This window comes from Danio rerio, chromosome 19 (assembly GCF_049306965.1).
Source record: "Danio rerio strain Tuebingen ecotype United States chromosome 19, GRCz12tu, whole genome shotgun sequence".
NCBI classification, from domain to species: Eukaryota; Metazoa; Chordata; class Actinopteri; order Cypriniformes; family Danionidae; genus Danio; species Danio rerio.
The window spans coordinates 4859902-4884728 of NC_133194.1; the positions used below are offsets into that span (position 1 = coordinate 4859902).

Sequence of the window (24827 nt, forward strand, 5' to 3'; positions counted from 1 at the left end):
CCTTTTGGCACAGTACAGTTTTAACTGGCATTTGTGGATGTAACGCATCTACGCATCGTGGTACTTGAAAGTTTTCCTGAGCCCACGGGGAGTATATAGTCCCCTTCACTATACTGGGGCATTAGTACCGACACAGACCGAATGTTGAGCGCCCCCTGCTGGCCTCACTAACACCTCTTCTGGCAGCAACCTTGCTTTCCCATGAGTTCTCCCATCCAGGTTCTGACCGGGCGCAGCCCTGCTTAGCTTTAGTGGGTGACCATGTGAGAGCAGCAGAGAGCTAGCTGCCAGCTTATACTATGTTATATAATATAATATAAGTCATCCATTCATTTTAAATCATTATTAATAATTAAACATTATTAATCCGGGGTCGCCACAGCGGAATGAACCGCCAACTTATCCAGCAACTGTTTTACGCAGCGGATGCCCTTCCAGCCACAACCCATCTCTGAGAAATATAATATAAGTATTAAATGTTTTTTAGTCTATATATTTTAATAATATTTAATGCTGAAAATACGAACGCCTTAAATGAATATTAATGTCTACAGAATTTAATGTGCGAATGCTCTAGCAGACATTAGTTTCTTCAAAAGCATTACCAAGCCTGTTCATGCGTGAAGGATTGTTGCAGTGCATGCTGGGACACATGTGTCGGCATGAATAAAACATTGTGTGCTTTCCGAGGTGGATTATAACATGTGTGAAGCAGGTCAACACGACTCTGCGGTGTATGTCTGCACATAAACACATGCTCAATTGCAGAACTCAGCCATATGAAGGTTATATGTGCGGTTTAGCAGCGTCAGATCATCTGGCATTACATTATTCATAGATCTGTGTGTCACAGGGAAATTATCATCTCTTCATAAACAGAAGCTGCAGTTTGATTGACAGTTCTCAATGACTCTTGACATTGGCGCTAATATTACATTTATTGAATAATGATGAGATGGTCTTAAAGGGAAAGTTCATTTAAAAATGAGAATTTACTCGCTGTTTACTCAGCCTCAAGTGCTTGCAAACCTTTCTTCTGTTGAACACAAAGGAAGATATTTTGAAGAATGCAGAAAACATGTAACCATTGAATACTTTTGTTGAAGGAAAAAAATACACTATCTGACAAAAGTCTTGTCGTCGATACCTATTATAAGAGCAACAAATAATTTCTTGACTTCTAGTTGATCATTTGCAAAAGTGGCAGAAGGTAGATTTTTCAGATGAATTGTATCCCAATCATCACAAATACTGCAGACGACCTACTGAAACCAGCATGGACCCAAGATTCTCATAGAAATCTGTCAAGTTTGGTGAAGAAAAAGTCTTGGAAAAGTCTGTGAAACTCACAGACATTTAAAACAAGGATACGTAAATGATTAAGGAATTACAAAATTGGTTTGGGGGCGGTGTTATTATAATAACAAAATAATTATTACAAATTAATTAATCAAATTTGGAATAACTGATTTAAAATGATATATATATATAAATTGTCTTAATTTAGTAGTAGTAGTAGTAGTAGTAGTAATAATAATAATAATAATAATAATAATAATAAATTATCACAAATCATTTAATAAAATATGAATTAACTGATAATATATATATATATATATATATATATAATGCTAATGTAATAATAATATTAATAATAATAATAATAATAATAAGTCACAAATTAATTAATTCAATCTGAATTAAATTATTAAAACTCATATATTATTATTGTTAATGTAATAATGATAATAATAAAGTATCACAAATTAATTAATTAAATCTGAATTAACTGATTAACACTGATATATATTAATTATGTTAAAGTAATACTACTAATACTACTACTACTACTATTAATAATAATAATAATAATAATAATAATAATAATAAATCACGAATTAATAAATTAAATATGAATTAACTGATTAAAACGGATATATATTAATTCTGCAAATGTAATTAAGTAGCACTTTAAAACAACGTTCCACTACTTAATATAAGCTAATAATACACAGCATTTAAGCAGTTGTACTTTGGCATTTATTAATGCGTTTTTAAAACCCAAAGTTTTAAAGTTTTAAAAGTTTTAAACCTTAACAATAACTAACGCATAAAAATAGACAGGTACTTAAATATTATAAATGTATTGTTCATGAACTGGAAAAACACTTTTGGTTTGATTATTTATGATTATTTGCTCCCAAAATCTCTCTGAAAATCGGTTTCTCTTGTAAAATATTGAATAACATAAACACAGATAGAGATATGTACTGCACGCACATTTCTACTATTCACTTCTGGCATGTTCATTCTCTCACAGGTGGGAAACGAAGGTATTTAAAGCTCATTAGCAGTGTGTGTGTGTGTGTGTGTGTGTGTGTGTGTGTGTGTGTGTGTGTGTGTGTGTGTGTGTGTGTTTGTGGCAGTTGGACTCAATCTGCTAAGTGGGAGGAAGATACTAGAGGCGGTGTTGAGATTCATTTAGATAATGACACATTATCCTCTGCTTTTTTCCCTCCTCATGGTGATGTTCTATCTTTACCTTACGCTCAGCAAGAATGCAGAATCCCTTTAGCATATCTACCCGTAATATCATAACCGATTTGTTTGCTGCATCTTTGATCGATGCAAATGACTTCAGCTTCATTCAGAGGGACACGTGCGCCGCCAGATCGCTTTGCAGGATTAAAAAGATTATGATAATGAGCTGGAGGTTTTTTTTTTTTTTTTGGATAAAACACAGCGTTTGATTATAAAAAAAGAGAGAGAGACAGGCAGTGGAATTCATTCACTGTACATTGTTGAGGATAATCAATTTGGGAGTTAGAATCAGTACAAGCCGAGAGTGAATGAATTAAAGATTTAATTACAGGGCGTTTCATAAAGGCTGTGATCTGTTTCAAGCGATGAATATTGGATATATGATATATACAGATATATACACTTTTTTTTCCTGTGAATAATATTTCTAAAGGAGATGTAAACATGGAATTCAACCAGATTTTGGTAAAAACCCAAACAATAGAAGCATAAAAATAAAACAAAACAAAACCTTAATATCTAAAAAAAATGAGTTATGAGTAACAACAATGAAAAGACACAAGGAGAAAGTACTGAGTTACTGAAATGTATTTGATACTGTGTGTAAAAGGCTTTTTTTTTGGTGATGCCAGCTTAAAGACGCCTCTCATATGGAGAATGAAGTCACATTCAATGCTCAGCTGTGATTCTTTCACAGAGTGTAAAAATGGTGATGATCTTGTCTATCAAATGTGAGCTTTATTTTGTATTCTCTATTGGATTCAAGTCAGGTGATTGGCTGGGCCATTCTACAGCTTGATTTTCTTTTTCTGAAAGCATTTGAGAGCTACCTTGGGTGTGTTTTGGATTATTGTCTTGCTAAAACGTCCCCTCTGGTGTCATCTTCATCCGGTGGCGATTCTAGGGGAGGGGTAGGGGGGCGTGCCCCCATGTCAACAAGCTTGCCCCCCCCCCCCCCCCCCATCCCCCCAACCCCCCCCCCCCTCCCCCCCCCCCCCCTCCCCCTCTCTGGCCCCTCTACATTTGAAATTCAGTCAGCAATAGCCCACTGTCTAGCTGGTGTATTTGCATACAGCGATCTGATTGGCTGACCCTTCCGTCAGCGCTTGAAAAGTTGAGCTAGTCCCGACTTCTGCAGCGAGCAACGTCTCTGAAGCAGCGCCGACGGATCCACAATGCAGTTCGGCAACGCCTGACGTCACCCATTCAAAGTGAATGGGAAGCGTTGATGCTGACAGTCAGTGTCTGGCACTTGCTCTTTCTGCTTTCGCATTCGCTCTCTCTGTCAGTGACGGTGCTGCGCACATCAGTTCCCTCAGAAGTTAACCCCCAAATTGACACAGGTAATAAAAATATTCAACTTCATTCAGGGACATAGCAGACATTTTAAAAAGTGAGGGGGACGGCTGAATGAGATGCAAAAGTTTACATTCATATAATTATTAATCACCTGTTTCTAAAAGATCTGGCTCCAAAAGTGAGGGGGACATATCCATCTGCACCAATCCCCCCACCACTACTATTTTTCAGCAAACTCCAATGACTTATTATTATTTATAAACTGTGTTTTCTTGTGTTTTGGTCAACATGATCTACTGTACAATCCATAGTGTGTTGATATTTAAAAAGAATTTTAAAAAGTTGTCTTGTCCGAATAGGGCTTATTTGTATGACAGAATTATTTTCTTTTTTTTAGATATTTCCCAAATGATGTTTAACATAGCAACACATTTTTCACAGTATTTCCTATGATATTTTGATGAAGTCTTTTGTTTTATTTTGGCTAGAATGAAAGCCGTTTTTTTTTTTTTTTTTGGAAACGATTTTAAGGTCAATATTATTAGCCCCCTTAAGCTATTTTTGTTTTTCCGATTGTCTACAGAATAAACCACTTTTAAACAATGACTTGCCTGTAATTAACCTAATGAACCTAGTTGAGCTTTTAAATGTCACTTTAAGCTGAATACAAGCTTCTTGAAAATGATCTAGTCCAAGCATGTCCAAGCATGTCCAAACTCCTGCAAAGTTTAGATCCAACCCCAATCAGGAACACCTGGGCTAGCTAATCAAGCTCTTACTAGGCTTTCTTGAAACGTCTTTGCAGGTGTGTTGAAGCAAGTTGAAGCTAAAATCTGCAGGACACCGGCCCTCTAGGACCGAGTTTGGACATCCCTGATCTATAGTCAAATATTATTTACTGTCATCATGGCAAAGAGAAAATAAATCAGTTGTTAGAAATGAGTTATTAAAACTATTATGTTTAGAAATGTGTTACATTTATTTTCTTTCTATTCAACAGAAATTGGGAAAAAAATATAGAGGGGCTTATAATTCTGACTTCAACTGTTTATGTTAGCAGATAGTGTTGTAAAAGCTATTAGAAGTCCTCTAAATCAAAACCAGAATCATTTAAAATAGCATAAAATAGTAAAATTCACCTCAAAACGACATTAGAAGGAGTGTCTCGTTCTCTTAAGCCAGAAGGGTTTGACTTGTTGGTTAATGATGGTGCTTTTAGATCCCGACCCAGTGAGAGTGACAGTATCTTATACAAACGTAGCGATGTTGAGCTAGTAATTAAATAATGAAGTGATTCTAATTAAACTAATTAAAGTGTCTAGACAAGGGTCATGGCAGCAGAAATCAAGCTAATGGGGGCTTGGGTGGTAGAGGATCTTGTGTGCAGAGCGGAGGAGTTCATGTTTAATGGTACAGGATGTTCAGATGTCATGCTTACACACGGGGAATTAACCCATTGATAGCTTTAAGTTTTTTTTTAGGATACTGGAAACTTGCTTTTATTGTATTAATTGAATAAGAGAATCGTTTGCTGGAAACTTACTCTTACTGAATCATTTGAATCAGAGAATTGTTTACTTTGAAACTTGATCTTTGATGAATCATTTGAATCGGAGAATCATTTGCTAGAAACTTGGTCATAATGAATCATTTGAATCAGGGAATTGTTTGCTGGAAATTTACTCTTACTGAATCATTTAAATCAGAGATGTTTAACGGCAACTTGCTTTTACTTGATCATTTGAATGAGAGAATTGTTTGCTAGAAACTGGTTCCTATTGAATCATTTGAATCAGAGACTTGTTTGCTGGAAACTCACTCTTACTCACTCATTCATTTATTTTCTTGTCGGCTTAGTCCCTTTATTAATCCGGGTTGCCACAGCGGAATAAACCGCCAACTTATCCAGCAAGTTTTACACAGCGGATGCCCTTCTAGCCGCAACCCATCTCTGGGAAACATTTACACACTCATTCACACACACACTCATACACTACGAACAATTTTGCCCACCCAATTCACCTGTACCGCATGTCTTTGGACTGTGGGGGAAACCGGAGCACCCAGGGGAAACCCACGTGAATGCAAGGAGAGCATACAAACTCCACAAAGCAACACCAACTGAGCCGAGGTACGAACCAGTGACCCAGCGACCTTATTGCTGTGAGGTGACAGCACTACCTTCTGCGCCACCGCATTGCCCTCACTCTTACTGAATCATTTAAATTAGAGATGTTTAATGGCAACTTGCTCTTACTTGATCATTTGAATCAAAGAATCGTTTCTAAAATCGCCTTTTGCTGGATCAATTGAATCAGTGAATCGTTTGCTAGAAACTGGTTCCTACTGAATCAGTTGAATCAGATAAATGTTTGCTAGAAACTGGCTTTTATTGAATCATTTTAATCAGAGAATCGTTTGCTGGAAACTCACTCTTACTGAATCATTTGAATCAGAGAATCGTTTGCTGAAAACTCCCTCTTACTGAATCATTTGAATCAGAGATTTTTTTACTGAAAACTTGCTGTTACCATTTGATTCAGAGAATCATTTGCTGGAAACTTGCTCTCACTGATTCATTTGAATCAGATAATAGTTTGCTGCAAACCTGCCCTAGATGAATCATTTAGATCTATGAATCATTAACTATAAACTTATAGATTATCATTGGTTTGCGGGCATGCAAGAGTCTCTATGCATTTGCGGGAGACTCCCGGAACTTTCAGGAGACTTGGGATGTCTGTAAATCAGAGAATAGTTTGCTGGAAACGTACTCTTGCTGAATAATTTGAAACAGATAATTGTTTGCTGGAAAATAACTCTTACTGAATCATTTGAATGAGAGAATAATTTGCCAGAAACTCACTCTTACTGAATCATTTGAATTAGGGAATCATTTGCCAGAAACTCACTCTTAGCTACTGAATCATTTGAATCAGAGAATTATTTGCCAGAAACTCACTCTTACTGAATCATTTGAATTAAAAGAATCATTTGCCAGAAACTCACTCTTACTGAATCATTTGAATTAGAGAATCATTTGCCAGAAACTCACTTCTAATGGCTCATTTGAATTAGAGAATCATTTGCCAGAAACTCACTTCTAATGGCTCATTTGAATTAGAGAATCATTTGCCAGAAACTCACTCTTAATGGATCATTTGAATTAAAAGAATCATTTGCCAGAAACTCACTCTTAATGGATCATTTGAATTAGAGAATCATTTGCCAGAAACTCACTCTTACTGAATCATTTGATTTAGAGAATAATTAACTGTGGATTGGCTAAAAACATAACTTGAATCACTGAGTTGTTGATTCAAGAACAAACACGAACATAACTGTCCAGATCACATATTAATTCAGTGTGATTTGTGAATCGATTTAACAGGTTCACTCACAAGATTCACCTTGTCCGTGAATCAGACACTGCTACAAAACTTTTGTATTGCAGTGAATTGCAAAATAAAGTACAGATACTTATAAAATGCAGTGAATTAAGGAAGTAAAAATATTGAATTGCCATATACCACATGCCTTGTAGTCATGCTAATAAACGTTAGCAAGTTATTTTGGACTGTTGTTGATATATCTGTTCAGTCATGTATAATTGGGTCTGTTTATCAGAAAGTGTATGAGTTTCTCCCTAATGTGATGCGATCTCAGCTCTGCAGCTTATCAGGAGACCGTTTTTCCATCACAACCTTTTCCGATGAACTCATAAAACATTCAGCGCACCAGTAGCCTAGCATCAAAAAGTACTTTTTATCAATAAATCATTGACGCGAAGCAGTCCTTTCCCTTAAATATTGATCTGAACATGCCATAAAGTTTTCCACACGTGAATTCGCCCTTGTGTGTGTGACTGGAGGTTGTTTTACGTTAGCGGATTTGTGTGTAATGCGAATGGAGTGTGTGGACTTCATTATTATTCATAGCTGTGCGAGAATTTCAAATTGTGTTTTAAAAGTTTTATACGGCGGATGATTAAAGCATGATGTATTAATGACTTTATTAGAGGGCACGGCTTTCATAATAAATTGACAAAGAGAAGCTGGTCTCCTCTTGTTTTCTCCATATCTAATCTTTCTCACCATCGTCTCCTTTAGTCTCTTGTTTTAGCGGCCTCAGCTCATGGAGAGACTCAGACATATTGATCTATGAAGTTAATATCTCACCTCCTTTTATTTTTTCATCTCCTCTATAATTCTTTTCTCCCCGTGAGTCAGCATAACTAATCTTTGGCTCTGTTCCTCATCTTCGGCTCTTTGTTTTTTCATCCAGCATGAGGTCTGCTTGTCGACTGACGTCCTGATGCTTCCCCGTTGAGTAACAATAAAGTGGAGCAGGTGTTGGTGATGTCATTTCCTGCTGGGGATTGTGTGTTTAATGGAAGATTTGTTCCCAGAAATCGTTTCTGGTGTCCTTGCACGGCAAAATATTACACAAGAAAATGAACTCATATTCTGCATTCGACAAACTTGGTTTAAGTAATGTCTGTGATTATTAATATTCCACACTTAAACTTTATATTAATTATTATAGTATTAGTCAAGGTGAGGCAGTGGCGCAGTAGGTAGTGCTGTTACCTCACAGCAAGAAGGTCGCTGGTTTGAATCTCGGCTCAGTTGGCGTTTCTGTGTGGAGTTTGCATGTTCTCTCTGCCTTCGCGTGGGTTTCTTCCGGGTGCTTTGGTTTCCCCCACAGTCCAAAGACATTTGGCGCAGGTGAATTGGGTAGGCTAAAATTGTCCGTAGTGTATGAGTGTGTGTGTGAATGTATGGATTCTTGAGACACAAAAGACGTATCTTAAATCTTAAAAAGGGGGTTAAATAGGTTCCATTTAAGTGCAGTATATTAGTTTTCAGTGAACTGTTCCTTTAAAATAATAAAAAATTATAAGCTTGTGAAACACAACCCTTGTGAACTTCAATAGATGTGGCTGTGCTAGCGTAAAACGATGTTGATATTACATGCTTCTTCTCCAGCAAGGATTGTATTGCATTTGCGCGTCAGCATCAGAAAAGACAGTTTCGTCTCTCCTGAGGATTTTTTCTGCCTCTTTTATGTTCTTATATTCTCCGGCTCTCGCTTGACATCTCAGCAACAGGTCTCGGTAACTTCATTGTGTCTTCCGGGAGCGATTCGCCAAGGAAATACAACAGTTTAGAGGCCACACAGAAAGAGACGGATAACAAGGATGACAAAGAAATCACTACGCTGGTCAGAAAAGCTCTCTAAAAGGAGAGTCTTGCAGATGATTATGTCCTGTGCATGAGTGAGACAATTCATTCATTTATTTTCCTTCGGCTTAGTCTATATTTCAGAGGTCGCCACAGTGAAATGAACAAACAATTCCAGCATTTGTTTAACACAGCGGATGCCCTTCCAGCCGCAACCCAGTATTGGGAAACACCCATGCACATTCATACACACACTCATACACTATGGACAATTTAGCTTATCCAATTCACCTATAGCGCATGTCTGAGGGGGAAACCGGAGCACCCGGAGGAAACACACTTCAACGCAGGGAGAACATGCAAACTCCACACAGTAATGACAACTGACCCAGCTGGGGCTTGAACCCTTGAACCAGTGACCTTTTTGCTGTGACTAGACAGTGCTAACCACTGAGCCTCCTAGACTGAGGCAGTCATATAGCTAAAAGTAACTGCATGTGCAGTAGAATAGAAGGCCAGTGTGTGGTATTTTATGGTAAATCTGCAGTAATTGAGCTGTTCATTCATTCATTTTCTTTTCAGCTTAGTCCCTTTAATCTGGGGTCACCACAACGGAATGAACCGCCAACATGTAATTGAGCTGTCTCTTGCCTAATTGCTGTTATCATTCAAGCACAGTTTTAGTTTGTTGTTGACTAAACAGCTCCGTCTACAGTTTAGAGGACGCTAGTGTGTGTGTGGGAGTGTGTGTGACATCTGTGGTTAAATGCATTTTGGCAGGACGGCCCCCTGTTTTAAATAGACTGCTTTTGCAGAGAGATGCGATAAAGTGATTGCGCTGCTTTCATGAATGCCTTTTGCGTAGTAATCATTTGTGCAGCGTTCTTGGTGTTGTTTTGTTTTAATTAATAAATTGTTTCAGAGTCATTTTAGTCGCTAAGTGTAGAAAGAGAAAGAAAAAATTTAAAGCACATTTTAACAACATTCATATGTAAGTAAGAAAGAGAGAGTTAGTGTGTGTGTGTGTGTGATTGAGTAAGAGAAAGTTAGTGAGAGTACACTCACCGGCCACTTTATTAGGTACATCTGACTAGCACTAGGTTGGACTCCGTTTTGCCCTCAGAACTGCCTTAATAGATTTAACAAGCTACTGGAAATATTCCTCAGAGATTTTGTTCCATATTGACATGATAGAATCATGCAGTTGCTGCAGATTTTTTGGCTGCACATCCATGATGTGAATCTCTCGTTCCACAACATCCCAATGGTGCTCTATTGGATTGAGATCTGGTGACTGTGGAGGCCATTTGAGGACAGTGATCTCATTGTCATGTTCAAGGAACCAGTCTGAGATGATTCGGGTGTTAGGACATGGGGCGTAACCCTGTTGGAAGTAGCCCAGCAGGTACACTACATCACAAGACGTTAATATTAGGTTAGATTTAGGTCATGACGTCAGGTGACCAAAAGTCAATGTCTAGCCACCATCTAAGGACAGCTTTATTTTGACGTCCAATAATGACGACAAATTACATTGATATTTGGTTGATTTTAGGTTGTGTTGGAAAGTGACCAAAATTCAACGTCTGATAGATGTAATAGTGGTAACATCTACGCAATGTCAAGGTGTAACATGATTAAACATTGATATTTGGTTGATTTTAGGTTGGAGATTGATGTTGGCCTGACGTTGGGTTCTGACGTCAACCCGATTTCCATTTCCAAACAAAATCCTACATCCTCATGATGTTGGGGTACAAAGTCAATATGAGTCATGTTGATTGACTGTACCTGCAGGGAGCCATCAGAAGATGTGGTCTTCTGCTGCTGTAGCCCTTCTACCTCAAGGTTAGACGTGTATTTTAATCAGAGATGCTCTTCTGCAGACCTCCATTGTAACGAGTGCTTATTTGAGTTACTGTTGCCTTTCTATCAGCTGTAACCAGTCTAGCCATTCTCCTCTGACCTCTGGCATCAACAAGGCATTTGCACCCACAGGACATCACTCAGAGCTTCAGGTCCCCACGTGGCATGCATTTTAGAAACTAAAAAACACTTATTTTCAGTTATTATTTAAAAAAAAGACCTTAAAAGAAATGTGTGTGAATTTAGTTTCTTTAAAATGAGCAGAAACTCTGATCCCCTCTTGGCCAGTATAGAGCAACAGTCCCCTCTTAGTAATGTGTGTGTGTTAAAGTGTAAAGGGGTCATAATCAGCTCAGCCACAGTGTTTTTCTTTCTGTCTCCGGATCAGCGTTGTGTGTCTTACACACAGCGAGCTGCAGGTTCACATCTATACACAGTCTATAAATACCCGGCGTCTGATGTGCACAACTGTGAGATCGGCTTGAGCTCGGTGCCATTTAACCGATGTCTCTGTTAAATTTGACAAGATATCAGTGTGTGATCATTAGGGCTGTGAGGCTTCGTCCGCTCAGCTCATCTTCCACACAGCGGTCCCTTTACTCTCAGATTTTTATTCATTCAGCTATTCTTCTAAGTTATGAATTCATCCCGGTTCAATTGTGTTGTTTTTTTTTTCTAACAATACTACAATATATACGCTTTGAATTGAATAGTGTATTCAAGCAGGCCTTCAGGGATTTGTGGTTAAAGCGTTTGTACAGTGCAGCCGGAAAGTATTCATAGCGCCTCACGTTTTTGTTGTTGTTTTATGTAACAGCCTTATTCCAAAATGGATTAAATTAATTTATTTTCTCAAAATTCTACACACAATACCCCGTAATGACGATGTGAAAAAAAAAGAGTTTTTGAAATTGTTGTAAATTTATTAAAAATAAAAACCCTGAAAAATCACATGTACACAAGTATTCACAGCCTTTGCTCAATACTTTGTTGATGCACCTTTGGCAGCATTACAGCCTCAAGTCTTTATGAATATGATGCCACAAGCTTGGCACACCTGTCTTTGGGAATTTTTTGCCCATTCCTCTTCGCAGTACCTCTCAAGCTCTGTCAGGTTGGATGGGAAGCGAAGGTATACAGCCATTTTCAGATCTCTCCAGAGATGTTCAATAGGATTTAGGTCTGGGCTCTGGCTGGGCCACTCAAGGACATTCACCGAGTTGTTATGAAGCCACTCCGTTGATATTTTTATTGCTGGTCCTGCTGGAAGATGAACCGTCACCCCAGTCTGACGTCAAGAGCACTCTGAAGCAGGTCTTCATTCAGGATGTCTCTGTATATTTCTGCATTCATCTTTCCCTCTATCCTGACTAGTCTTCCAGTTCCTGCTGGAAAATCCCATCAGCATGAAAAAGGATTAGTTGACTTAACTTTAAAAAGTGAGAAACCCTGTTGCTTTTAAAGGGATTAGTTGACTTTACTTAAAGGGCCATGAAACCCCCTCGTTTCAGCAGGGTGTTTTCACACCTCTACTTTGGAAAAAGTCAGAAAAGTGGGCGTGTCCAGCTCTGTTTAGGGGGGAGTGTCGGAGGAACTAAAGTGGGAGGGTGTGGGAGTGTCTATTTGGGCACGCGCGAGTTTTAGAGCCAAAATACACACACAGTAGAAAGTGAGGGTGTTTAACCTACATGGACATCTGTAGTCGAACTATTTGCCAAATTATTAAATGTTGGACTTTAACTGCAGTTTGGCTCTTTGATTCAGGGAATTCAGTCATGCCCCTCGCGACAAACAAGATATTTGATTCGAGGAGCTGCTGTAAGCGTGTATTTTTCATGGAATGTTTGATACCGCACGGCGAATGAGAGAAAAAAAACCTCTGCATTTCCCAGAAACTTAGATGCACACAGCAGGTAGCGTCAGAAAGCCGCGTGTGTTATTCCGGTCACAAAATACGGTAAAAACCCTACACGAGGTCAAAGTTTGGTTGTGGTGCTAACATGTTTACACTCGGTGCAATGGTTAACTTAGTTCGATACGAACAAACTGAATAAACAAAGAGCACTAGTCGCTCACTTACCAAATCTGTAGAGACAGGACAATCACCAGCAACTAGAGCCGCATCTTTATTAAGAGGAGACTACAAGCGAATCCGGATCCCAGCGTTTGCAGATGAGAACAGCTCTCAGGTAAACAATGTTTCTCCTTAGACACGTAAGTTATTGTTGTCGAGCGTTGCGTACACTGTTAATCCACACGTGACTCCAGATGAGCTCCCACTGAGAGAAAATGAAAACAAAACTTAACGGCAGCAAACTATAAAAGCAACACTTCACACTTGTTTTGCCAACACAACGTGGCGTCTCTGTCGTGTAAACACGGTGACACTAATGAATATTAATGAAGTTGCACAATAGAGCGCGCTGATTGGTTCGAACCAAGCCTTACTCATGCTTTAATGCATCACACTGTAAGATGTAATAAGACACACTCTGGCACAGATGCCCAGTCTGCACGCTGGAATACACGCTATTATGTCATGACCGTGACGCAGCTTCAAAAATTCGTTTTAAACCGGAAGTACGAATTTGCTTGAAATAACGCAAAAACAACCAATTTACACTTTTTAGTGAAATATAGGTGTCCTAATAGTGTTTTTAGCAGTGTGGGACACATATATGACTGTCAACAGCTCAAAAAATGTGTTTTGGTGTTTCGTGACCCTTTAAAAAAGTGAGAAACCCTGTTTCTTTTAAAGGGATTAGTTGACTTTACTTAAAAAATTGAGTAACCCTGTTGCTTTTATAGTGATTACTTGACATAACTTAAAAAGTAAGTAACCCTGTTGCTTTAAGAGGGATAAGTTGACTTTACTTAAAAAAGTGAGTAACCCTGTTGCTTTTAAAGGGATTAGTTGACTTTACTTAAAAAGTAAGTAACCCTGTTGCTTTAAGAGGGATAAGTTGACTTCACTTAAAAAGGGGAGTAACCCTGTTGCTTTTATAGTAATTAGTTGACTTTAAAAAAAGTGAAAAAACCCATTGCTGATAAAGCATTTGCTTGACTTTCTAAAAAAAAAAACTCCATTGTTTTTGAAACAATTAGTTGATTTCACCTAAAAAAGTGAGTAAGCCTGTTACCTTTAAACTGCTTTGTTAACTATCCTAAAGTGTGTAAACTCGTTCCTTAAAATAATTACCTAACAGTTTCAAGTTAGGTTTACTCCCCTTTTTAAGCCAAGTAACTAGTCACTTTTACAGTGTAGCCCCTTTTAAATGATAATAAGCTGCGCAAGACACGTGGTCCTTATGTTCAACCCGGCTGAATGTCCCAGCAGAAGTGACCTTACTGTCCCCATCAGATCTTATTCCCCCGCCGCTCGTCCCCACAGGAGAAAACGGGGGCTGAGTCGAGCCCGAGCATGTAATTGCTCCTTAAGCTGAAACTCCTTCATGCTTTGATGGATCTCTTTTTCCTCCAGCGTAGCTCGGCTCCATTTCGGGCCTGTGCATCCTTTCGTGGCCCTGAACCATGGATATGAGCTGGCCCGGAGGAAGAGAGTGGCACTTGTAGCAATCAGCAGGGAAGCAGGAATCGGCGGCCCTGATACAGATGGCTTTTGTGTGTCTGTACGGTATACACTGATGTAATGGCAGATGACAGCTGAGCAATTTCATTGATGTGTGTAAATAACCTTTGTACGCTCCGAGTGGGAAAGATTATGTATCTGAGTGTATGTGTGTGTGTGTGTGTGCGCTCTTACGATTCTACACTTCAACTATTTTTTTCCTGCACGCGTTCTTTAAAATAAGGCAGGCAATTTATTCTCTGACAGACCATTTCATCCAGTGCTTACTGCGATTTCGTCAAGTGCGACGTGTTGTGAGGTCAGATTCATTGTTAGGTCTTGAAATGTCATTCCAGTTGTATTCTTCTCGACCTTATCTTTCTATTATGGATTTTGGCGTTTTTTTTTTTTTTTTTTTTTGGGGGGGGGGGGGGGGGGGGGGGAGGTCTGACATCTAAAAAATGATGCATTATGCATGTTTGTGGACAGACTTATCATCTGTTCGTTTTTATTTCTTCCATTCCAGCTGAGAAATATGGTTTTGTAGACTGTTTAGCCAATAAAAAGAAAGAAAAAGCTTTCATTATTTAATCTTCCTACATTAATCATCCGTTTTATACACTTTGTAACATTAGCATATGCATAATTAGTTTGCATGTTCTCCCTGTGTTGGTGTGGGTTTCCTCCAGGTGCTCCGGTTTCCCCCTCAGACCAAAGACATCCGTAGTGGTCGTAGAGTATGTGTGTGAATGAGTGTGTATAGATGTTTCCCAGTACTGGGTTGCAGCTGGAAGGGCATCCGCTGTGTAAAACATTTGCCGGATAAGTTGGAGGTTCGTTCCGCTGTGGCGACCGTCGATGAATAAAGGGACTAAGAATGAAAATAAATGAATGAATAAATATATATACACTACCGGTCAAAAGTTATCGCTCAAATGTGCATTGCAAGTGCTTTGGAAGTAGGTCAAGGGTTCTATTCATTGGTTATTGTCCTATTTAAACTCAGTTGTCATGTTACTTTTTGCCTTGTTTATTTTTTAAGCATTTTTCACCTTTTTTAAAGGGCCATCAATCTCCCCATACCCCCCCCCCCCCCCTCCAAGGTATCTCAGCAGGTTGTTTTCACACCTCTAGTTTGAAAAAGTCAGGAAAGTGGGTGAGTCCTGCTTTGTTCAGGTGGAAGTGGCGAGTGATGAAAGAAGGAATTGTTTGCATGAAAAAGAGTTTTAATGCGTGCACTTCAGCTGATTTTCATAGCGGCAACACAAACACAGACACAGGGGAGATTCAGAGAGCAGCATTTACAGCGGATCTGGATTGTTCTTTTCAATATCTTTGCTTTTAGTCCGGGGACTCATCTCCTGTTTCCAAAATGCATCACAAACTGCTTGGGAAACTGTTCTACCATGATAATTGGTGATGAAAATAAATGAGGTTCAATAAGATGTACTTGTTTACTAACTGTTTATTCAGTTAAACATGAGTTTTGAACTGTAGGCCTTGATAAGCTCCAAACAGCGATTTTTGATCACCTTAATCCGACTAAAGTCATAACTGAACTAAACAAAAAAGGAATTAAGACATGTGGAGTATGCAGATATTAGTGGCATTATTGAAGTAAACACCACAATCAAACTATTACCATCATGTAGGACTTTTCGCCATATATTCCGTCAATATCCACATGCGCACATAAATTTCGCACAAGAGTGATAGTGATTTAAACAACCCAGGCTCATTCTGAAAACGTAGTCCAGCGGACGTTTCTGAAGACCGTGAAATACGTCCCGGGAGGTACGTATTTGTGCAGTTTTTGTTTTCGCGAATCCGCGAGAGGCCGCTGTGTGCACTTTTTCATATCTCGAACGTCTCTTGCGAGTGCCGTTCGCGGCCGCGCTGTTCTCGCGTCAACCCACCAGAGGCCGCTGTCTGACTGACCGAATGATGGACTGCGCGACCGGCCAATCAGCTGACCCACCCTCCTCCTTCCCTGAACCCAACCAGTTTTACCGATTGATCCGCCCACTTCCCTAGACCCGAGCAACAATTTAGAAAAGCCGTCTAGAAAAAAGAAAAGCCCTCGTCTGTTTTATAATTTCGGATTTCACCACGTTCTCACCCTGTTAAGAACTCGTTAGCTTTATTTTTTTTGGATTCTGTTTTTGTCTTACCTGATTTCTGGAACCGCTTTTCCTGGTACTCGAACCCGGACGCCTTTGTCAACTCCTCCTCTCTGCATCTGAAGTCCGCCGACGCACACGATGAGCTGACCGAACAAACTGATTGCGGCGGGAAAGCCCTCCACACGGAGGTAAGCGGTCAGCTGGCAAGCGCAAAAGGGAACAACGTCACACCGCCCCGTAGCGTTCGCTTAAAAAAAATGAAATGCAGCCATATGTACCTCCCGGGACGTATTTCGCGGTCTCCAGAAACGTCCGCTGGACTACGTTTTCAGAATGAGCCTGGGTTGGATTTAAATGTATTTTATATGTTTTGGTGGACCGAATTTTGTTATATGTTTGACGTCAGTTGTGGGCCAGAGGAAAAAGGAGGAAGCTGGCCCGCTGGCCAGAAGTTTGAGACCCCTACTTTAAGCAATCATGTCTTCGTTAAGTCATCAAGATGCTATGTTAACTGAAAGAACTATTTTTTTTTGTTGTTTCCTTTCATTTTTTTATAGTTGTTTTTAAAATTTGTAAACATGATGTATATTAGTATGACAGAATGTTTTTATTGGAACGTTACCTTTTGGTTCACTTAATCTAAACTTGAGTTAGCAGCATGCATTACAATATCTCGCCTCACCAGTGTTGCCTATATCAGGGAAAATGTAGATATTGAATTTCCTTCGTTTCCATTGTTGAATGACTCAAAGAGAGCATGTAGACAGCTCTGTCCCTTTCTTCAGATTCTGCATTACTTTTCCTCCATTCACTCGAGCATAATTTCATTTCTGAATCATTAATTTCCATTCAATTCAGTTACACTGCGCTCACTTCCAATCACACTGGAGTGTTTTGGAGGGTCTCGCGGCGTTCTCATCTCCTCCTGCGCTTCATGATTTACCCTCTGGCCTCATTCAGATTAGCACACGCTCAATGCAGTCTGACAATGCTGTTATTTCTAGACTCCATGTATCATCCTATTACATTAGCCTGGGTGTGTGTGTGTGTGTGTGTGTGTTTGTGTGTGTGTGTGTGTTTGTCACTCTCGCCAAAGGCTCAATAAAAGTTTAGCATCATTTTGTCAACGACAATTACTCAGCCACCAAACCTTCGATCATATTCAGGGGATGTGTGTGTATGTGTGAGAGACACTGAATGATACACAGGCCGTTAATGCTTTCTGTGACCGTTTCTGAAAGACTCACCTGAGCTGGATTTATTTGATAAATATAAGACGGATGAGAGAATGAATGTTAAAAATTGTCCCTTTAAAACGTAACGCTGTATTCACACCAGATGCATCTTGTACGAATAAATTGCGCGTCAAATTCACTTCACAGTAGATGTGGATTAAAGTGATGGGCAGGGCTTCTGTCTGCCTGTGACTCTAGCTTCACTGCTAAATGGCTAACATGGGTTTTATTGAGGTAGTAGCTGTGCTTTATGTGATATAGGAAGACTGAAAAACTGCTTAGATTCATTTGGCGCCGTGTTCGCTAGATCCTTTCAGCAGTGCAGCCAGGTCTGTGAGGTCATAAACTCCTCCAGAAACTTTAACTGGATGTTAAAGTTCAAAAACTGATGTTAAAGTAAAAACTGGATGGAAGCCTTTAGCGGTGACCCGAGACTAGTTTGATGACCTGTTCTCCTGTGTCGGCAAAAGAATTTCCCCTCGGGACACCAACAACAGGCGCTACCTCATAATCATGCCTTTACAAGAGCAAGCCCCTGATTGGTTAACGTGGCGCGAATGTCCGCTGAAGTTCAGATTTTCCAACTCGAGCGAATTGGGCATCACATTATTCGTGTGAACCGCATCATTCGCGCCGATTCATTCGTGTGAATTGCATCATTTGGGCTGTTTCATTCACGCCGATTCATTCGTGTGAATCGCATCATTTGGGCTGTTTCATCCGCGCCGCTTCATTCATGTGAATTGCATCATTTGGGCTGCTTCATTCGCGCCTCTTTAATCACATTGGTTCATTCATCTGAATCGCATCATTTACGCCACTTCATTCATGGTGCTTCATTTGTGTGAATCGCATCATTCGTGCCGATTTACTCCTGTGAATCGCATCATTCATGCCGCTTCAATCACACAGATTCATTCACGCCGCTTGAGTCGTGTGAATCGCATCATTTGCGCCACTCTATTCGCGCCCCTTCATTCGTGTAAATTGCAATATTAGCGCTATTTCATTTGCATGAACTGCATCATTTGCGCAGCTTCATGTAATTCGTATCATTCATGCCATTTCATTTGCGTGAATCGCATTATTCACGCCGCTTCATTCCTGTGAATCGTATCATTCATGCTGCTTTAATCACGCCAATTTATTTGCGCCGCTTCAGTCGTCTGAATCACATCATTTGCGCCACTTCATTTACGCCCCTTCATTCGTGTGAATTGCATTATTAGCGCCATTTCATTTGCGGCGATTCATTCCTGTGAATCGCATCATTCATGCCAATTCAATCACGACAATTCATTTGCGTCACTTAATTCGTGTGAATCGCATCATTTGCTCCACATCATTCGCGCCGCTTCATTTGTGTGAATCGCATCATTCACGGCGTTTACTTTGTGTGAATCGCATCATTTGCTCCACATCATTCGTGTGAATCACATCATTCACGCCGATTCATTCCTGTGAATGGCATCAATTCGGCTGCTACATTCTCACCACTTTATTCCTATGAATCGCATCATTCATGTCGATTCAATCACGCCGATTCATTTGCAATGCTTCATTCGTGTGAATTGCTCAATTTGCTCTACATCATTCGCGCCGCTTCATTCGTGTGAAACAAATTCATCGTGCCATTTCACTTGCGTGAATCTCATCATTCGTGCTGCTTCATTCATGTGAATGATAGTTTTGGCTGCTTCATTAGCACAGCTTCATTCATGTGAGCACATCATTCATGTCAATTCATTTGCGCAGCTTTATTCATTTGAATCGCATCATTCACGACATTTCATTTGCGGCACTTTATTTGTGTGAATCATATCATTCACGCCACTTTATTCCTGTGAATGGCATCATTCTGTCTGCTTCATTCTCGCCACTACATTCCTGTGAATTGCATCGTTCATGCCGATTCATTCACGCGATTCACTCGTGCCGCTTCATTCCTGTGAATCGCATCATTCGCTTTACTTATTTCGAACAGCTTCATTCATGCCGCCTCATTCGCACCACAGGATGTCTATTCGCATCTTTGCATTGACTCAACATGTAAATCACTTGTGCTGGATGCTTTATCTTTGTGTGGTGTGAAAGCACCATTATGCTGTGTTCACACCTGCGCAAATAAATCATGCTATTCGTGCATAAATAGACCCATGAACATTTTAAGTTTACTCGCTTCATTCATATATCAAATTCACTTCACAATAGATGCGGATTCACGTCATGGGCGAGCTTCTGTCTGTTCGGTGACTCTTGCTTCATTGCTGAATGGCTAACTTGGATTTTTTTGAGAGAGTAGCTGTGCTTTATGTGCATTAGTAAGGCTGAAAAACAGCATTGATTGGTTCGGCGCCATGTCTGAGTCCACTAGATCCTTTCTAAGGTGCACCCAGCTCTGTGAGTTCAACTCCTTCAGAAACTATACATGGATGATGGAAGCTTTCAGGAGTACTTCAGACTGAGTCGAGTCCAGTTTGATGAGCTGTTGTCGGCAGGAGGGTTTCCCCACAAAACACCAACAACAAGCGCTACATCCTAATCACGGTTAACACGGCGTGAATATCCGCTAAAATTCTGATTTGACAACTTTTTAAATGTCAAATGCTTCATTCACACGAATCGCAAATGTATATTCGTCTTTGCATTGACTTAACATGTAAATCACTCGCGCTTGCCGCTTCATATGCTGTGAACGCACCATCAAAACGCTTTATGCTTACTCAAAAAATGACATCAGCTGTTTTTTTAAACTAATTATTTAAATTGACCTGAAACAAAACTATTTTGAGGCCAGCTTAATTGTTTTATGTTCAACCCATTAAATTTGTAAAAGCTAATAAGTTAACTTAATTATTTGATGTTGTCCCAACACAAATCGATTGTGTGGAACCCAGCCTTTGTTAAGAGCATTCGTGTTTCATAGACAGTATGTTTTGTGAATGAACACATCTGTTATGCTCTGCTTGCTGTTTTCAGAACTGGAGTCTCAGAGAAGCGTCTGAAGTGTCTCTCGTGAGATGAAATGTTCGTTCTTCTTCAAGTCAGTATTATAGTCTTGAAGAAAGCAAACTAATGTTAAGTAGGGTTTCTCTAGCAGTCCTAATGAATGACCTTTGAGCTATTGATATGTGGTGTCAATACCAACTGCAAACCACTGCTGGAATAACTGCGGCATCAAAAGGTCAACTCTGTGGGTGTGTGTATATGTGTAGTATACAGTGTGTGCGCTCAGGTTATAATTGTCCCCACAAGGATAATAAAGCTAGAGACTATGCTGCAAATATTTTGCATATAAAGAGTGAGCATGAGTGGCCATTTGCGCTAGTTGCGTTTTTGTTTTCTGTCATACCTTCTAGGTACTATGTGGTTCACATTTGTACGACTTGGGTATCAATATGTACCTTTAAGGATCTTTTAGGAACAAAAATATACTTTTTGAAGAGGTACTGCCCCAGTGACAGTATGCTGTTGCTGCCAGATAAACATAGACAGTATATGTAGGTGGACATTAGAACCTTATATATATATATTTGTACCTTTAAGCTTCCCTTTTAGACTTTTGGGAACTATGAGGTACACATTTGTAATTTTTGGAATAAATATGTACCTTTATGGACCTGTTTAGAAAAAAAAAACCCTGTTAGGAACAAAAATTTACCTTTTGAAAAGGTACTGCACTAGTGACAGATTTTGTACCTTTACTTCAGAGAGTTTGCTCTTATTGTCAGATGAACACACACAGCTAAAGTGTGAGAAGGGGGACATTAGTACCTTTAGGCTACACTTTTATACCTTTAAGGTTGATTTTTGTACCTTTAAGGTACTATGAGGTACACATTTGTAATTTCAGGTATTTATATGTACCTTTAAGGACCTGGTAAGAACAAAATTGCACCTTTTGAAAAGGTACCGCACCAGTGACACATTTTGTACCTCTATTTCTAAGTGTGCTGATATTGTCAGATAAACACACACAGTGTGTAGGGGGACATTAGCACCTTTACGGTTCATTTTTATAAATTTAAGGCTGACCTTTATACCTTTAAGCTACTATGAGGTACACATTTGTACTTTTTAGGGATTTATATGTACCTTTAAGGACCTGGTAAGAACAAAATTGCACCTTTTGAAAAGGTACCGCACCAGTGACACATTTTGTAGCTCTATTTCTGAGTGTGCTGTTATTGTCAGATAAACACACACAGTGTGTAGGGGGACATTAGTACCTCTACGGTTCATTTTTATAAATTTAAGGCTGACCTTTATACCTTTAAGCTACTATGAGGTACACATTTGTACTTTTTAGGGATTTATATGTACCTTTAAGGACCTGTTAAAAATGCAGCTTTTGAAAAGGTACCGCCCCAGTGACAGATTTTGTACCTTTATTTCTGAGTGTGCTGTTATTGTCAGATAAATACACACAGCTAAATCATGTGTAGGGGGACATTAGTACCTTTACGGTTCACCTTTATACATTTAAGGCTAACCTTTATACCTTTAAGCCATTTTGAGGTACACAATTGTACTTTTTAGGGATTAATATGTACCTTTAAGGTCCTGTTAGGAACAAAAATGTACTTTTTGAAAAAGTTACATCCCAGTGACAGATATTGTTACCTATTTCTAAGAGTGTGCTGTTATTGTCAGATACACACACACAGCTAAAGTGTATAGGGGGACATTCGTACCTTTAGGGTTCACTTCAGTTTTATACCTTTAAGGTGCTAAGAGGTTCACATTTTTACTTTTTAGATAGTAATGTATACCTTTATTGTCTTGTTAGTAACAGAAATGTACCTTTTAATAATGTACTGCCTCAGTGACAGGTGACAGGTTTTGCAGCTTTATTTCTGAGAGTTTGCCCTTATTGTCAGATGAACACACACAGCTAAAGTGTGTGTAGGGGGACATTAGTACCTTTAGGGTACACTTTTATACCTTTAAGGCATTATGAGGTACTTTTTTCTGTATTAATATGTACCTTTAAAGACTTAAGAATAAGAATGTACCTTTTGAAAAGATACCGCCCCAGTGACAGATTTTGTAGCTTTATTTCTGAGTGTGCTGTTTTTGTCAGATAAACACACACACACAGCTAAAGCATGTTTAGGGGAACATTAGTATCTTTAGGGTTCACTTCACGTTTATACCTTTAAGGTACTAAGGGGTTCACATGTGTACTTTTAGATAGTAATATATACCTTTAATGTCCTGTTAGTAACAGAAATGTTCCTTTTTATAATGTGCTGCCTCCGTGACAGGTGACAGGGTTTGTAGCTTTATTTCTAAGCGTGTGCTGTTGTTGTCAGATAAACAAACACAGCTCAAGTAGTTCCAGGCAGGTTTTGGCCACATTACAGTTCCATATCACTACGCTGAATGATTTCAGTAATTTCACAGCTACATCAAATCAAAACAGAAGGCTTTAGATGAGATGCATAAAAAACTAGTGCAACACACAGGAACAGTTTGTAGACATTTGTCTGAAATGCAAAATCTGAACAGTGTGATTAGATGTTTGAACAATAAGTGGAGTAAATAATTGCAGACCATTGAATTATTAGAAAGTGATGAGCACCTGAGGTGTAACAGCAGCACATCACCACCTCGGGTGTGCATTATTGTAGAATAATTCAACGCCTTCTGCACTGTAACAAATGTAAGGCAAGGCAAGGCAAGGCAAGTTTATTTATATAGCACATTTCATACACAGTGGCAATTCAAAGTGCTTTACATAAACAGGAATAAAAAAGACAAGTTTAGGAACATAAAATGCAGACAATAAAAATTATTAAAAACAGATAAAAACAAATTAAAATGAGTTAAAATAGGTTATAAAAGAATGAAAAAGAAAACGAAAAACATAATAGTGCGATCTGTCGGACGCAGCACAGTGCTCATTCAGTAAAGGCACAGCTAAACAGATGTGTTTTCAGTCTTGATTTGAATGTGCCTAATGTTGGAGCACATCTGATCATTTCTGGAAGCTGATTCCAGCAGTGAGGAGCATAGTGGCTGAAGGCAGATTCACCCTGCTTTGACTGAACTCTTGGAACTACTAGTTTATATGATCCTAAAGATCTGAGTGATCTGTTAGGTTTGTATTCAGTGAGCATATCTGTAATGTATTGAGGTCCTTGGCCATTTAGTGATTTATAGACCAGTAATAATACTTTAAAATCTATTCTGAATGTAACTGGCAGCCAGTGTAGAGACCTGAGGACAGGTGTGATGTGCTCTGATTTCCTGCTTCTGGTCAGAATTCTGGCTGTAATGAAATGTAATGAAAAAAGTCAGGACAACAAATATTTGTATGTTGCTTTGACATAAAGCAGGTTTAATCAACTAAATTTTAAAGTTCTAACTTAATATTTTAGGTCGGTTTGATTGATGTAAGTTGAGAGGACTAAAAAAATGATTCAACAAAAAATATTTAACTTAGCAAGAATTCATTTACACAAACAAAATAATCACTGTAACAAATGTAAAGTTAGCTTATACATTTAAATAATGGGGCCTTATTATAATAAACCTTGATATTTGGCTGTTTCGGTGTCTTCTAAAGCTTATTTGGAACCATTTGAGATGATGTTGAGTGTTGTAGAGCTCTTGTGGTTTGGTGTGTGTGTGTGTGTGTGTTTTTAGTGATCTCCTCTTGTCGGAGTAAAGCGCTCCTGTGTGACCTTTAGGTAATGAGTCATTGTGCTGTGTGTTCACTACTGTCTGTGTGCTGTACGATCTGCACTTTACTCCCATCTGTTTATCTGGAGACACCGAGTCAAACATTAAACCACTCGCAGCCAGATTTCTATCTCAGTGGATATTCAGAAATATCAGCAGCTCGTGGTTTTAAAGAGCACTTCTCCAAACTGAGGGACGGTTAAAGTAGAATGGAAATGGAAAAGCGTGTACATCTAATCTAAAAAAAATTATGTAAATTGGGCCAAACCGAACTGAATTCAGCGGTAACACTTACAATAAGGTTCATTAGTTAACGCATTTACTA

At 39.1% G+C, this 24827-nt stretch overlaps 1 protein-coding gene and 1 long non-coding RNA gene across 3 annotated transcripts in view; one reads left to right on the forward strand and one right to left on the reverse strand.

Annotated features, from left to right (window-relative positions):
• Positions 1–24827, forward strand: part of kcnk9 (potassium channel, subfamily K, member 9) — a 68818-nt gene that overhangs the window by 16766 nt on the left and 27225 nt on the right. The window contains exon 1 of one of the 2 annotated variants that reach the window (XM_073931235.1): positions 12563–13078. The exons of the other annotated variant lie outside the window; for it this stretch is intronic. The gene's annotated coding sequence lies outside the window, so the exon portion shown is untranslated. Of the gene's footprint in view, positions 1–12562; positions 13079–24827 lie in introns of those variants that run through there. 2 annotated transcript variants of the gene reach the window in all.
• LOC141378989 (uncharacterized) lies at positions 11797–14532 on the reverse strand. The gene is made up of 3 exons (XR_012394860.1): positions 14239–14532; positions 12970–13168; positions 11797–12277 (listed from the first exon to the last, which is right to left on the reverse strand). It is a non-coding gene; the product is annotated as an uncharacterized lncRNA (long non-coding RNA).